Source organism: Cyanistes caeruleus, chromosome 4 (genome assembly GCF_971803275.1).
Source record: "Cyanistes caeruleus chromosome 4, bCyaCae1.hap1.1, whole genome shotgun sequence".
NCBI classification, from domain to species: domain Eukaryota; kingdom Metazoa; phylum Chordata; class Aves; order Passeriformes; family Paridae; genus Cyanistes; species Cyanistes caeruleus.
The window spans coordinates 40,829,576-40,845,075 of record NC_141704.1 but is presented as its reverse complement, the minus strand read 5'-3'; the positions used below and the strand labels follow the sequence as shown (position 1 = coordinate 40,845,075).

Below are 15,500 nucleotides of genomic sequence, written 5' to 3'. Positions count from 1 at the left end.
GAGGACTTGAGACTGGCCAAATTAGGTCTCACGTGTGAGTTATGCCACAGACAGACAGTACCTTTCCTGGTTGAAAACGTTTATTGCTATATCACCTACACTTTCTCAATAAGGTTACTATCTCAAAAGATATGCTTTGTGAAAAATATTGCATTAGTAACGTTAGTAATTAACACCTCCTCAGAAAAAGAACCAGTGCTGCAATATCAACTTAATTTCAGAACTGATAATGTCATCAAAATTTACTGTCAGGGGTTTACAGTCTTAAGTCTTGTCATCAGCCCACCACTGGAGAACTGTTGACTAGAAATCTGAGACTGAAGTTGTGATACAGGTGATTCATGAAGGAGTCAAAAATATAGCTGTGTGGTAATCTGTCAGCCAAAGAAATAACCAGACAGACAGTAATGCAACAAAATGTACTGCAGTTACACCTTTAAAATGAACTTTCAAATATTTCCCTGTTAAAATGAAACTTATTGGGATGGAGAGGTATTTTTATTTCTGATCAAAATATCAGGAAAGTGAATCAAAATCTTTTGTGTTCACATTGAGCTGTCTTTCAATCACTCCTTTCTTTGGGTGCAAACATGTTTTCCTGTGACTAACTCATGTAACTCAAGAGTCTTTTAGTTGCATTCCAAAATTGTCCAACATACAGCTGTATTTCCATAATTTATACTTTATTCCTTAAGGCTACAGGATGATGGGGCTCCTTGGCATTCAGACTGAGTAGAACATGGTGAAAAGCTTAGATTAATCTTGTTTTGGCTTTTAAATGACCTCAATATAATAGCAGTTTGGTTTACTAGGAAGGGAATTTATGATGCATTCAAATTAATTGTTAGATATATATATTTCCATTCTTAATAGTTAAGATTTTCAGTAGGTTTTTTTTTTTTCTTTAAGTGAAAATTATGAGTATTTCATTTATTTAAATTAATGGGAGTGATTCAGAAAAAGGCACTAATGTATTCTATTGCCTGAAGCATGGCTCCAGATTATGAAATGATTGACCAAATTTCCAATTTAATGCATTCTTGCTCCTCTCTTGGTCTCTATTATGTGCTCCTGCTCTCTGTCCAAGAAGCACTTGACTCCACGGGTTTTTTAGGGAATTCAGTTGTGTACTTGCTTAAAAAAGCCTTGAAACATGACATTACACAGATAATAGTATATTAAAAGCATATTTCTCTAGGGAAAAAAGAAGAGCCCCAAACCAGACAGACTGACCCCAAGTACTCTTAATTAGTTGTCATCCCACGTAAGGATGCTTGTTATTCACCTCTCAACAATTTTACCTAGCCAGGAAAAAAAATAAGGAAAATGAAAGGAAGCAAAAAAAAAATACTATCCAGAACTACTAGGCATATTTATGTTTGCAGTGTGGAGACAGGATCAAATGGAGGTGAAGGAAATACAAAATTTTATGTTCCTTACTAAGGTCAGTTCCAAGATTATTTCTGCATTTTTTATTAGACATCACATGAATAAAAATAGAAACAAAAAAATTGGTCTCTAAGTGAATGAATCTTGTATCAGTAATTTCAGAGTGACTTTATTTTAACAAAATAATAGTTTCTGGGATTAGTGACTCTTAATTTGAGAATAGTAGAGTCCCTACCCACTAGATCTTCAAACATAAATCTCATTTTGTACCTCTACTAAGTACAGCTAAAGCAGATATTGGCACCAAGCCTATCACGAAAACACTGAAACACAAAGCTTTAACTGAAATAGAAAATCTTCTGCACCTGTCTGTTGAGATCTTCATCAGATGAAACTGACCTTAGTAGTCTCTGACTTGATTATTGGGATGTATTTAAAAATGCTGTTTAACTTGATTCAATTTTTATATATATATTAATATCCCATCAAACTAATGAAATATGTTACCTTATAGAAGCAGCAGAATTAAACACTACCTTGTCTTACTAGTTTTTCGGGTAGACAGTGAATGGAAAATAGTAATCTTAAAGACAGACCTGAAATACACAAGAAAAAAAGAAGCAAAGGGACAGTAGTTGCAATTTGAATTGGTAGGTATTTCTGAGACAGGAAACTATTAAAAAAAGAAAAAATAAATTACCTTGTGGAAGATTGGCAGAATTACGGTGGGAAGAACACATTTTTCTTTCTTAATGCTGTAAATAATATCATCATTTCCTCCTTTTTAAAATTGTGTTTTTGACTGAAAAACTCACAAAGCCCCTGCCAGCTACTAACACATATTATTAGTTCACTTTAGGGCAGACTGAAATAATTAGATATGTTTCTTTGGTAAACAGGACAGGACACAGAGAGAACAGCATTTCCCTCTTGGATAGAATTAATTAAGTATCCAAGTTATAGATATGCAGACATTTCGCTGGGGGGATTTAAATTGATCTCCAAGTCACATGAAAGACAAAAGTTCCCTGTCTTAGTTCAGAGGATGAATACTGCAGTTGCTCAAATTTACTCATGTCTGAAAGCTGAAGTTAAGAACCACTGGGAAAAATGTAAATGCTTAAAGTGTATCGTAACAGTAAAGTTTCTTCATGGGACCATGTTCCCGTGTGCAAGGGAGTCTTCTGATGAAGCAGCATGCAGAATCCCATGCTTCTTAATTCTTAGCAAAAATGTATGTATTGCAGTGTGTCCTCTCTCTGTCACAAACAGGAAGGTAGAAATGAATCATTTGAGAATTTATATCATTCATGGAGAAAGAGCAGCGAAGAAAATCATTATGTACTGTAATGTCTCTTGCTGCTTTGTCTTAGGGAAATGCTGAGAGACAAAGAGAACACAATATTTATAAATAATTCCTCAATACTTATTATTCTTTTATTTTATGTAGATATTCTAAGACATTCCAGGCAGAATTGGGCTGTATGCTGCTAGGTATTAGATAGATTTATGGCAAAGAGCCTTCCCTGTTGAAATTTACAATCTAATTATAAGAGAAAATAGATGGGTACACTGTCCTGAAACAAGTAAATTGTGGTTACACAACTATGGATCTTGTATTATTATGCCTCATGTCATAACAGGTTTCATATTTTTTCTCAACTACATGTCTTAAAAGAAATAAAATTGTAATTACCCTGGCACAAAGCTACTATTTAAGAGAAAGGACAGACTATTAATATGCTGCTTCTTGTTTTGATTTGTTCTGCTTTAGTATAAATTTAATAAAAAAAAAGGAAAGGATTGAGAAAGTTAAAGGAAAACATGGGTAAAGGAGGAATTCTTGGAATAAATATATGAGTCAAAATCAAAGGGTATGCTAAGAAAAAGAAGTGTTTCAGGAATTTCTACTGGGAGAAAAAAAAGACACATAAAAGTTCATTTTTGATCAAAAATAGATCTAATTTTTCTTTCATTTATGAAATGAGCAAAATTCAAAAATCTTCATCATGTACCATTTCAGCATGGATTGTTCATCAGTCACTGTCTTAAAAATTATAAACCCAAATCCAAAATAAGCCCTTAGTTTTAATAAAGGACACAAAAATATTTTTAATAAAAGACAATCATGGACTAGCTAAATTATTATCATATTAGCACATCATATTGGTGGTGCAGGGTAGCATTCCTATATAGAATGTAGAACTTTGGAACTAGAAGAATAAGTTTTTAAATTAACTGTTGTACGGTTTCATATGAAAGTTATTGACCTTGGGAATAAGAAGGGCAGCAAAAAATATAAGTGTAACAGCAGAAACTAAGAGGTGGACTGTGTATCCACCAAAAATCATTATTATTAAAGGATCTCTGTAATAATTTCTTATCATCCTTTTCTGCCATAATTGTTCTGGAAAAATATTTTTGTTGGTGGTGGTTTTTTTTGGTTTGCTTTTTATTGCTTGTTTAGATTTCATTGAAATTAATACTAAATTCTATTTTCTATGTATAAACTATACCTTACTGTCCCACTAAGCTGCACAACTTGTAGCAAAAAAGCCCAACTGGCCTACTGGAAGACTATGAGACACATAAAGATTAATGTAGATACATAATAATATCAAAGTGAAAAAGTTAACTCAATACTTTCCTTGCAGTTTTTCTAGTATTAGAGTGTTATTTTGCTAAAACAGTGACAAGGAAACCAGACAGCCCATATTTGCTAACACTATCACAAAAACTGTGACTTCAACATGTAGGATACCTTCCAGTTTATAATGTACTAATGAATTTATATTTGAAGTCCATATATTTACAAGACAGCAATTATTGTTTCTGTATCCTTACTGAAATGATATAGTCAGTATAAATATGGAAAGGAAAACAAAATATAACACATCAAACACCACTTCTGAGAAAAGGAGAAAAGAGAAGTACTGAATTAAAATGGACTTACAGATCAATGAAAACTTGATGCAGTAATGTATAGGATAATGGTGTATAATATAGGATAATAATGTGTAATATAGGATAATAATGTATTGCAAAAATATTCAAGATATCCAAAATGGAAGTTGAAAAAGAAGGAAAAAGGGTTTGTTACAATTAAACAATAGATTCTTAGTAGAACAATACATATTTTAAAAAAATACATATTATTCAGAGAACTTTATGTAAATTATCTAGATACAAGAAAAAAACAATTTAATATTATATGAAATTAACATAGATATATTTAGTCTTACATGAAATTCTCAATTCTTTCCAGCCTCTTTAATATGATTTGTTCTTTCTATGGTATTTTAGTTGTTTTTTAAAAGTTTCAATCTAAATATTTAATTTGCATTCAATTTCATTGAATTGAAGAGTGATTGCAATTCAAAGCAGTACAAGTGGTCTTCTTCCCTTTCAATATGTTATTAGGTATTGGAATGGGCAATTGGGTAATGATAAAAAAACAAATCTAGAACTGTAATTTCAATGAGATTTTTACTTAGATTTCAGGATATAACGATCCAGTGATTATGTTTAACAGAAATGAACTACCCCTATTTTAATCAGAAATTAACATATAGACTGTTCTATACTAGTATTATTTCTACATTATGAAGCTTTCAGAATATTTCCAGAGAATTTTTAATTAAAAAAAAATATTTTATTATGAGCCCTCTAATTGAAAATTAACAAGCCTCCTCCTTCTGTGACCTAAGTTATTTTAGGAAGTACTAAAGACACAGCTCAGCCTGCTTTCTACAGCATTATGGGTGACATTGAGAGAATGTCAGCTGGGACATCTAAATTTGCATGTAATAAAAGAGAAAATATGTAAAAGAAAGGTACTAATGAGTTTTGGTGGAATGATCAATATGCAACCAATGTATAAGATAGATACTACTGTGAAAGAAGAATATGAAGGGTGACTCCTTTTTTCCAAACAGTTACAAAATAACCTTTTTTTTTTTTTTTATGCTGGATAAATTACTGAATAACCATTTTATTACAGTTCTTTAACCTGGACCAGAACTGGATCCTCTGCAAATGAAAATGCAAAATTACTTATCACATTCTTTGAACAACTCTTTTAAACAACTTTTAGACATGTAGATTAATCTTATATTAACAGTGTATTTTAAATGTTTATAAAAGTACTTGGGAATTTGGAAAGGCTAGCAGATAGAGAATATTAAATTTGAAATGGATTAGCTTCAGATAATTACAAGTGAGACTATTCACAGACAATTAGGTACTCGGAACAGCAGAGAGAAGTCTATGAACCAAAGAAGGGAAACTTGCAGTCCTCACTATGATGAAAATTTTAAAACTCACTGCTTAATCTAAAACATCCATGTTAATGTATAAAAAACAGTAATTGGATCTTCTTATGCAGAGACAATGAAAACAGAACCATAAACAAAGGTAATCCATCTTCCAAATGATATAATTAGCAAGAATGTCAGTGGTTGAGATTTGAGTTTATCAGTGATTACACTTTGTCTCTCATTCATGTTCAAATAATGCAGAAAACCTGTTTACTGAGAAAATTATTAGAGTAAATATGAAAACTTTATTCCAGCTAGTTTGCAATAGAAAGCACGTACCACTGTAGATTTTTCTAAACTTAAAAAGCACTCAGGTTTTATAATTCAATCATTTTCATAGATGAATGGAAAATGAGACATGTAATATTTTGGTTTATAAATTTAGTTTTTCCCCATATGCTAAGTAATCCCCTGTTCTGTGAATTCAGAGATTCATAATTCTTTTATTATTCAGAACTATTCAGAGGTCTAGATCTATAAATCAGAGCATGTTGATATATCACCATATGGCTCCGTCTAGATTTGCATTGCCTCCCTTGTTGGCAGCACTGCACCATTGCCTTTCTGGCATTCTATTGAGAGCTTTCATAAGGTGCAGGGAAAATTGTCTCCTTAATATAAAACTGATTGCAAAATAAAGATGATATAAAACCAGCTGAATAATTTTTGACAAGTGTCTCAGAAAGAGATTAAATGGTCCTTAGAACTAAAGCAGAATTGCAGTGCTCCTTGCATCACAGAAATTTCTGAGCCAGTTCTCTCTCATATCATCCTTCATCTTACCTTTCTGACTTCTATTTTCCACTAGACTAATGAGTACTGCATGCATTCTAAGGTGTTTGTGATGTACTCATTAATGTAAGACCTTTCAAAATATTAAAGCCTTCCGAAAACCTTTCAATCTGAAATCTCTGTACTCTGTCTCCCTTCCCAAACAGTCAGAAAGAAATCCTGACAAGATATCATCATAATTTCTTTGCCTGTCAAGTGAAGTCTACTTCAGAGTTTTAGTTCATACTGGGAGTAAGGTCTTGGAGCAGTCATACCCACTTAATGTGCATAGGTTTAAATGTCAGATGTGGACATAAAGGCTGGATTTTGAGTTTTGGTTTTGATAATGCAGAACCAGATAATACTTTCTAAGAGAACAGCTAATGACATTGAACCTCTCATTTAGTCCAGAGGAGTAAACAAATTACAATAGAAACTAAAACCACACATCATGTATGTAGTGATGACTACGCCTCTATCTTCTGAAAAGCCATTCTATAGGGCTGAAGTAGACCACCTTGCAAGTACTTAGAGGAAAAAAGAATAATTTCAGACTGAATTTTAATTGAAAAAACTCTCCTGTTCAAAGAGATATTGTGGAATGATTTATAGCAAAAGCAGTATTTCTCCTCAGTTAAAAATACCTTTTCATAATGTATATGATATATTGGAATATAAAAAAGGTATTATTTTACACCTTGCTATTTTAAGATGATCAGAGACAAAAATTCTCAGTTCACCTATTGGATAGTTTCAAGATGTGGAATAAATTTTTAAGTTATGTCAAACAATGTAGATATAACTCTCAGTTTTACTTTATCTGAAATCCAAGGCACTTACAAACTTTAATACAATGATGATCACATGAGCAGAAAACCAATCAGGGTTTAATTTCTTCAGCAGTCAGTATTTTGCATGGACAGCTAGTCAGCAAAGGGAAAGGAAGTTAATTAACAAGAATTATTCCCAGAGCTCTGCAGATACAATTAGTAATGTAGATATACACAGACACAAATGATGAAGAGGAATACTGAATTGCATTGTATGAAAAATGAGAGGTAAAACCCTTTAGTAACAGTAGTTTTGACAGACAGCATCCTACTTTGTAAAAGGAGCTCTTAATACTTTTGCACCCAGGAGAATACATACAATGCTCCATATAGGTTTTGGAAAGTTATTCTTACATGCACACAATTCAAAGCATGGCACTTAGAATAAGGTAATTGTTTTGAACATTAGGTTGTAAGTCTTTGAAGCAGGTAAACTACAGTCATTTAATCTTGGATAGTTATTGATCTGTATCTAGTGCTTGTCCACACACACAGGATTCTACTCTCCCTCATCATTTAAGTGCTGTATTGGTAAAGATGGAGGAGGCATTTCATCTGAGATCCAGACACTGCCTGTTCTTTGAATTTTCCTATTCCCAGTCAGAAATCTGAAACAATGGGCCACTCAATATACTTCTTTGGGGTACTCGGGATTTTTTCACTTCTGTAATAACTACACCAGAAGTATTACTTCTTTTTACTTTGAATAGCACAAAGTGTTTTAAGTGAACACTTTTAGGTAAGTGGTTTTGCTAGTCTCCCGTGAACTATGGTGTAAGCAGCCCTGACTCCAACTCAACCTTTCAAACAAGAGCAGGAAAACATTAGCAGATGTGTGTATGTGAACATATTGCAGCCAAGACAGAATAGCTCATGTAGTGCTATTGCTCCTAAAATGATAAAGTACTGGAGAGATGCTCCATTACAAGCCTCAAACAAAGATATAACCTCAATCATGTGAGCAGCTACTCAATCCAAAAGACATAAAACATAGCTTTTGCAAAATGCAAGCAATTCTTGAAAATGTAGGGGGACTGTTGTTATTGAGCATCACAATTGGCTGTATATTAAATAGTACCAGTATTTCAAATTCATTCCAAATTGCAGGAAGAGCAATTTTAAATGTGTGATGCTTGCAGGTAACTGCCCATGAAGGTTGAATTAGAAATTGGAATAGAATGTGTCCCCAGAAAGGGACAAACCATTGATATATTTGCTGACATCATACAAAAGATCTGTAGCTTGAAATCTGGAGGTAAAGCCACTTATACAGGAAATTAATATATAATAAGTGATATGAGAGCAGTCTCTTCAGGAGAGCCATGTCATTAAGGTGACATAAGTGACCTTGTGGAGTAACAGATGGAAGAGAGGCTGGCTTTAGCTGTAGGTGTAATAGAAGGAAGACATGGAACTGCTGAGGTTCCAGCCTAATCAGTTTTGGTGACTACATTTTGGCCAAAAAAGGAGAAAGATTCAGAAGAGAGAAAACTAGAGTAAGATTTCAAGGAAGTGAAAATTGTCTCTTGTCAATAGGAAACTGCAACCAAGTAAAATCAGGCTAGACATGAGGAATCTGTAGGTAAGAAATCTTAAATAAATCATTATTTTTTCCTTTCTATGCATCTTGTATAGAAACTGTCTCTATAGAGATATTGCGAAAATTATTTCATATAGCCTGCACAACTGAGATAGTATATGAAAACTAAAAGTAAGCATTTTTAATTGAGATCATGACATTTTCAAAGGTGAAGGAATTTTAAAACTATGAAATGCAATCTAAATTCTTAATGTTTAAATTTTTAAATTTATTTCTGATATTACAGAAAAAAAATTTGCTAGGCAAAGAAAAAATCTGTAGGGAGTATATAACAAGAGCAATGTTTGAAGCATAAGACAATTTTATATTCATTCTGTGATATGGAATTTCATATTCATGTATCAAAGCTAAAAAATTATGTATTGTTGAAATAATGTAGTACTCAAGCCATTCCAAAGCTGTTCAAGGTTTATTGGAAGATATCAGAGAGGAAGGTTTAACTGTTTTGTAGGATGTAATGGATGATTTGTATCAAATAAAGGACATTAAGGTAAAATACAAATATACTTCCATCAAGAGCCAGGAGACAAAATACCTTGCCTACAAATAATAATAATAATAATTAAAAAATAAAATCAGACACAGTAAAGAGAAAGCTGCACAAATATGTTGGTACCACATCTATTGAAAAACAAGAACCTAGAACTAGCTTTCCCACACAGGTGATATACATTTTAAGAGTTTCCAAGTCCCATGTAGCTCAATATTGCTTTTACACTAAATAAGTACTTCCTTTTAGGATATCTGCTTTACCCCTTTAAGCACAGCAACAAAATTCTTATTACAGGTTTGACACCTCACTAGTGATAGGACCCAAAGGAATGCAAGAATCTGTGCCAGGAGGCTTAGGTTAGGTATCAGGATATGGTTCCTCAAATCAGAAAATGTTTTTTCACACAGAGGGTGGATGGGCACTAGCACTGGCTCCCCAGGGAAGTGGTCACTGCACCAATCTGACAGAGTTCAAGAAGGATTTGGACAATGCTCTCAGGCACATGATGTGACTCTTGAGCTGCCCTATGCAGGGCCAGGAGCTGAACTCGATTATCCTCGCATGTCCCTTCTAACTCAGGATATTCTATAAGTTATTCATTGTAACAAATATGCCAGGGTTTAAAAGAGAGGCCTTGCTGAACTGGTTTAGAAATACTATCATGTAGGGAAAATGTCAAGGTTGCCAAAACAAGTCAGAATCAGGAAGAACCTCTTCCTTATATTGAGTCTTTTTTATTTGCAGAAATGAAAATACTTTGAGAGAAAACAATTTCTCAAATGTACCCAGGAGGAATGAGGCCTTAGTTTTCAAATACTGTAGAAAATGGTAAATATTCTAGTGTTATATTAGTGGTCATGTACAATATACATAAACAATGTGGGTACAATGTGGTTGAAACCCAAGCTGGTTACACCCAAAGAGGTCTGTAAATCATGGCATATCAGGCCATAAACATACTGCATTAGAGTTTGATGTAATAATCTATACATAAGAAAGTCATTATAGATTGCCTTATATGGTTGCCAGATCAGAGCAGAGGGATAAGAATTTCCTGAATGCCTCAAACATACCTAAATTTTACCAACTTTTTAAAGCACATGTATTGATCTGAGTTAGATATTGCTTAGGCCTTCCATGGTAATAGTATTATAGGCTTCTGTGTTATCATTCTATTTTATTTTTAAAAACTTAACCCCACAGGAATAAAGGAATCTTCATTAGGATAAAGTGCAGTGAAAACATAGATTTTATTGGTCAAAATATCTCAAAAGATAGCTTTTTTAAATAATGAGGATTTGAAGAATATTAGACTATTTCTATTACGTTGTTTTTGAATAAGACAGTACAGGAGATTTTTCTTTCAATTTGGATGGTCAGAAAGGTTCTAAAGTAGAGAAATCATAACATTGTTATAGACATATTTTGAGGAGAAAAAGAGAAGGATAGAAGAAGTGGGATCACAAATCATCACTGACTTGCATAGCCAGTTATTGGTTTAACACTAGTTCAATGAAATGAAAGCATTTGAAAAACAGAGGAAAATGCACAAGTTTACCAAAAGAAATTGTGAAGTACTAGAAGATAACAGTGGAGGAAAATTCAGAATAAATAAAAAAAAAAAAAAAAAGAAAGTCAGAAACTCTGTCAAAGAAGTGGATGTGTAGGAAAGATGAGTGATCAACAGTGCTAAGAGTTAGAAATAAACAAGTATGAAACAGAGCTGAAAGAAAAGCAGGTGTTTATTTTGTTTCAGGTACTTTAGTTTGCCTTAAGACATTTTGCATTCTAGTGTAATGTAATGCATGATAGCAACAATAAAAGAAAATGTCATTGACCCACATCAATTGACATAATCCAGTACAGCTGCTCTGTTAGCAGTGTAACCACTGTGATTCATACCTGCCTTCCCTTACTTTCCTTACTTTCCCCACCCTCCCTCTCAGAGAAATTATGTTCCAAGATTTTATTAGGTCTCTTCAGGTAATCCAAATGTAATAAAATAAACATAAAAAAAATATACAAGAATCTATTTTAATCGTGTACCAATCTAGATAGTAGATATTTTTGCCAGGTATTTATAAATCTGTTTTTTCCATGAATCCTTTTCTGATCATAAAACTTATTTAAATATATTAATACTGCTGTACTTCATTCAAAAGATGACTTTATCAAAGTGTTATGTGCACTCTGCTACCTACTGAAACCTAGATGATGGAAAAGAACAAAAGCTTTAATGGACTGGAAGTAAGGAGGATTTTTTTACAACAGACATGCTCTTAGGAACACATTATCCTTATTTCTCTTTATCAAGCTACAAATAGATCAGATATATTTCTAAAATTTTGTAGACTATCCTTTCAGCTGTTTACATCTTGAAGTTTAGATCTTGTTTAAAGATAACTGGTCACATATGCCCCTATGTTGATGTTCTGTTGGTATTCTCGTGGTTGTTTGTTTTTGTTTTTATTCTATTCTAATTTTATTTCTACTGTAAATAGAATTAAAATTGTAAATAGAAATAATATTCTGAAGCTATTGTGATGTGAGAATTTCTCAACACAAAAAAATGAACTCATATCATAAAAAAGAAACTGGGAAAAAAAGCCAAAATATTTGGTCTACTTTTAAACCATGCCACAAAAAGAGTAGTAGGCAATCCTATCACACACATACGCAGAAATGTTCAAATTATTTTTGAAAATTAAAATAATTTTCTTGGCCAGCCAGTGAAGTCCTTGGTATCCCTTAAAACATACTTTTCAAAATTTAAGAGTGGTTGTTTGGTTTTTTTGGTTTTTTTTTATTTTAAAAATTCCATTGAATAAAACAAATACAGCTATAGACTCTCCTTTCTTTAAGCTGACTTCTTTTTAAAAAGGAAAATTACCTCATTAATAAATGGGAAGTCTTTGCAGTATAATTTTTTAGCCTTCCAATGAAAGTGCCACAAGCTGAAGTTAAGGGATTTTCTTCTTTGCAAACTTGTCATATTTAAGTGAAAAGTACATCAGTAATAAAAAGGTATCATAAGAACAGTAAATTCTTTCTTTTCAAATATCCTTGACTACAAGACATTAGTTTAAGGGAGATTAATTTAGTGCATTTAAATTATTCACATTATTTTCACTGAATAGAGTGGATTTAATCTAAGAGAAATGAAAACTTTCAGTATGATAGTGAAATAGAAGAGAAATACATATTGAAAGTAGAGTGTTAAAACTGAAGACTTAATAATAATAATACTTGATAAAGTGTGGTCATGCTGGATTTTCTGAGGTGTTAAATAATTTCCTTTTGACTCAATCTGATCAAGGTATGGATGCTCAGAAATTCGAAACATGACTGTTAAGACCCAAGGTGAAGCTCAAAAGTATACCTAATCTTGAAAAACGTTAAAAATAAAATTAAATTAAATTAAAACAACAACAACAAAAATCAGAAATTGTGAGAAGCTAAGCTACTGTTGATTTAATTTATTGATTTCCAGTAGGGAGTAAGGAAGAAGACAAACTGGTGCAAACTTCAAGTATTTTCATAATTATTATGCAAATTAGCTGTAGCCCTCAGGTTCCTGAAAAGTTGACAGTGTGGCTTTTTGTAACTTGGAGGTTGTAACCCATTGATCTAGGCAACAATAGACTACAGTTTAAGTGAAAGCCAGAAAGAGCAATTTAAGGAATTAAAACCAAGCAAATTATAGCAACAACAGCACCAGAAATGTCCTCTAGATATGCATATTTTCCAATTAATTTCCCCATTCTGCTCCTTAGTTGTTTCTAAAGCACTCAAGTGATACTAGACTTAGGTATTAGCTCTTCATTCTGTAACTACTTTAGGTCTTTGTATACTGACAGAGATATCTTATGAAGAAATTAGTCGGATTTTATCATTACATTAAAGTATTTTGGCAAGACTAACAGCATATGTTTGTCTCTTTCTCCATCATGGTTGTTGTGCCTTTTCTTAACCTCGAATAGAGAGCTGTTCCCAAAGTATTGTCATCAATTGCATCAATTGCATTCCTGCCCTCTGCATTACCTTTAAAAAGAAACCCCCTAAAATAAAAATACATTTCTATTTTTACTTCCTTTGCTTCTTATTATGCTTATAAAACACATTGTAAATCAATGGAAAGGATTTCTTACTGCAGTTTATCTCACCTCAACCTACTTCCTCCCTTTCCCAAGGCACATGCTCCCTCGCACGCCCATTTCCCAGCCGTTTAGTCACAAAGAAGCAGATGAGACTGAACCAGAGCAGAAGAGAGGCCAAGGATGGAAACGTGAAGATGGAATGAGTAACTGGAAAGGTGACAAGCACCAGAACATGTGCACAAGTTGTTATGTCACTGATCTTGCCACCTGAACCTACCCCTACCTCTGAGATCCACCACTGACAAAGCAAATGTTCACAAAACATCCATTGTGTGTGCATGAATTTCTGTGTGCAGGGCATGAAACAGTGATTTTGTTGTTGTGGTTACTGCATGTGGCCCCGCTGGATGATTTGGCCTGAACTTCCTGATTGTACTTGTATGTGGAGACAAAGATACAGGTAGTAATTTTCTGAGTCTTTGCCTTGTTAGATTTGGCCTTTCTGTGACCAGACAGTGATCCCTGGAATCAACTTCATCAACAGATTGGTTTAATTTCCTTTTATTTGGAAAGAGACAGCCTGTACCAACGCTTGAACCATGAAGAAGGGTGTGGCTGAAGCCTTCTGATACAGTGGTTTTATACAATTTGCACAATTTTATTTTAAGTAAGTGTCTTTTAAGGATCTTTTAAATGTAGAGAAGAAAATGACTAGGTGGAGCATTTAATCCCTCACTAGCTATCAATTAATGATCAGCTGGAGAGAATACCTTACAAGTTTTCTCCTTGATAATATATGGGAGAGATATTGATGACACCATCCAAATAGGGAAAATATATCTTCTCTCGTTGCTCATCTCTTTTCTTCTTTGTGCTTTCCTGGTGTGGGGGTGGTGTTGACAAGCTCCAAATTTCACTGGTGTGCCTACTCCAGGATATTCATGATTGCATAAAGCACAGTTAAAGCTTTCCAGAAAGAACGTAAAACAGCTGAGTTCTGTTACTCTGCACCAGAATCAAAGAAGATGATGACCTTTCTCAGCAAGACAGAAACACTTTCATCCCCAGTTATCAACTCGTTTAAGGGAGACATTATACTCCAGCGGCACTGATGATAGAACAGATGATGATGGAACATATTGTGATGCATTTATTTGCATGTCACATGGCTGTAAAACATGATTTTGGTTGCCTGAATGCGAAGCAGCTTCACGTAACAGAAGAGACACCAGCATTCTCAGCATCCTCTTAATTATGGGTGCCAGATGTGTCTCGTATAGACTTTGTGAAGAAATGGTGAAATTTTCCGTTCAGAAATGTAAGGACCCAGTTTTCTCAGGAGTTTTATGGTCAGATAGTCACATAATCTGCAAGGAGTCAGGGAACCTAGAACAGCACTCTATTATGTGTTTCAAAACAAGGCATAATCTTGAGTGTTGAGGAGATTAAGCAGGATGAAAGGAACGTAGCTGTACATCAATGCCTTTGGATTTTGTCCCTCCTTTGATAAAGACTGATGAGCTGTTCCATTTCCTTGGAGTCCTGTGTGACATCGCACTGTAATGTCTTTTTGAAAACATCAAGAGATCAGGGACAAAGGGTCCTTTCAAGAAGGAGAACTGAACACAGGGCATGTAGGACAAAAAAAAACAATACTGAGACAAGAAATGGTGGGATTGATGAGCAAAGAACAAGAGGAGTCACTACGGAAATTGAGTGCAACAGTAAATATAAAAATGTATAAGACATGTTTTGTATCACATAGGAGGAACTCCAAAATGTAGGCTGAGATCGTGATGTGTTCAAAATTTTCTGTTAGCACATATGTTCTAGTACATTCTGGAATTTTTTTACCCATTAAAGAAACTCCTGATTAAATCTTACTTTCTGTTTTCAGTCAAAGGGAATATGTTCACCTGCACACCCTTCATGAAAAGCAACCCAGTTAAGTGGACATGAAAATAGATCCATTAAAAATGCACGCTACTCTGGAAATGCATTGAC

The 15,500-nt window shown here is 33.6% G+C and overlaps 1 protein-coding gene across 2 annotated transcripts in view; it reads right to left on the bottom strand.

The window, feature by feature from the left end:
- MGAT4C (MGAT4 family member C) overlaps positions 1-15,500 on the bottom strand; it is a 316,615-nt gene that overhangs the window by 197,899 nt on the left and 103,216 nt on the right. The window lies entirely within an intron of this gene.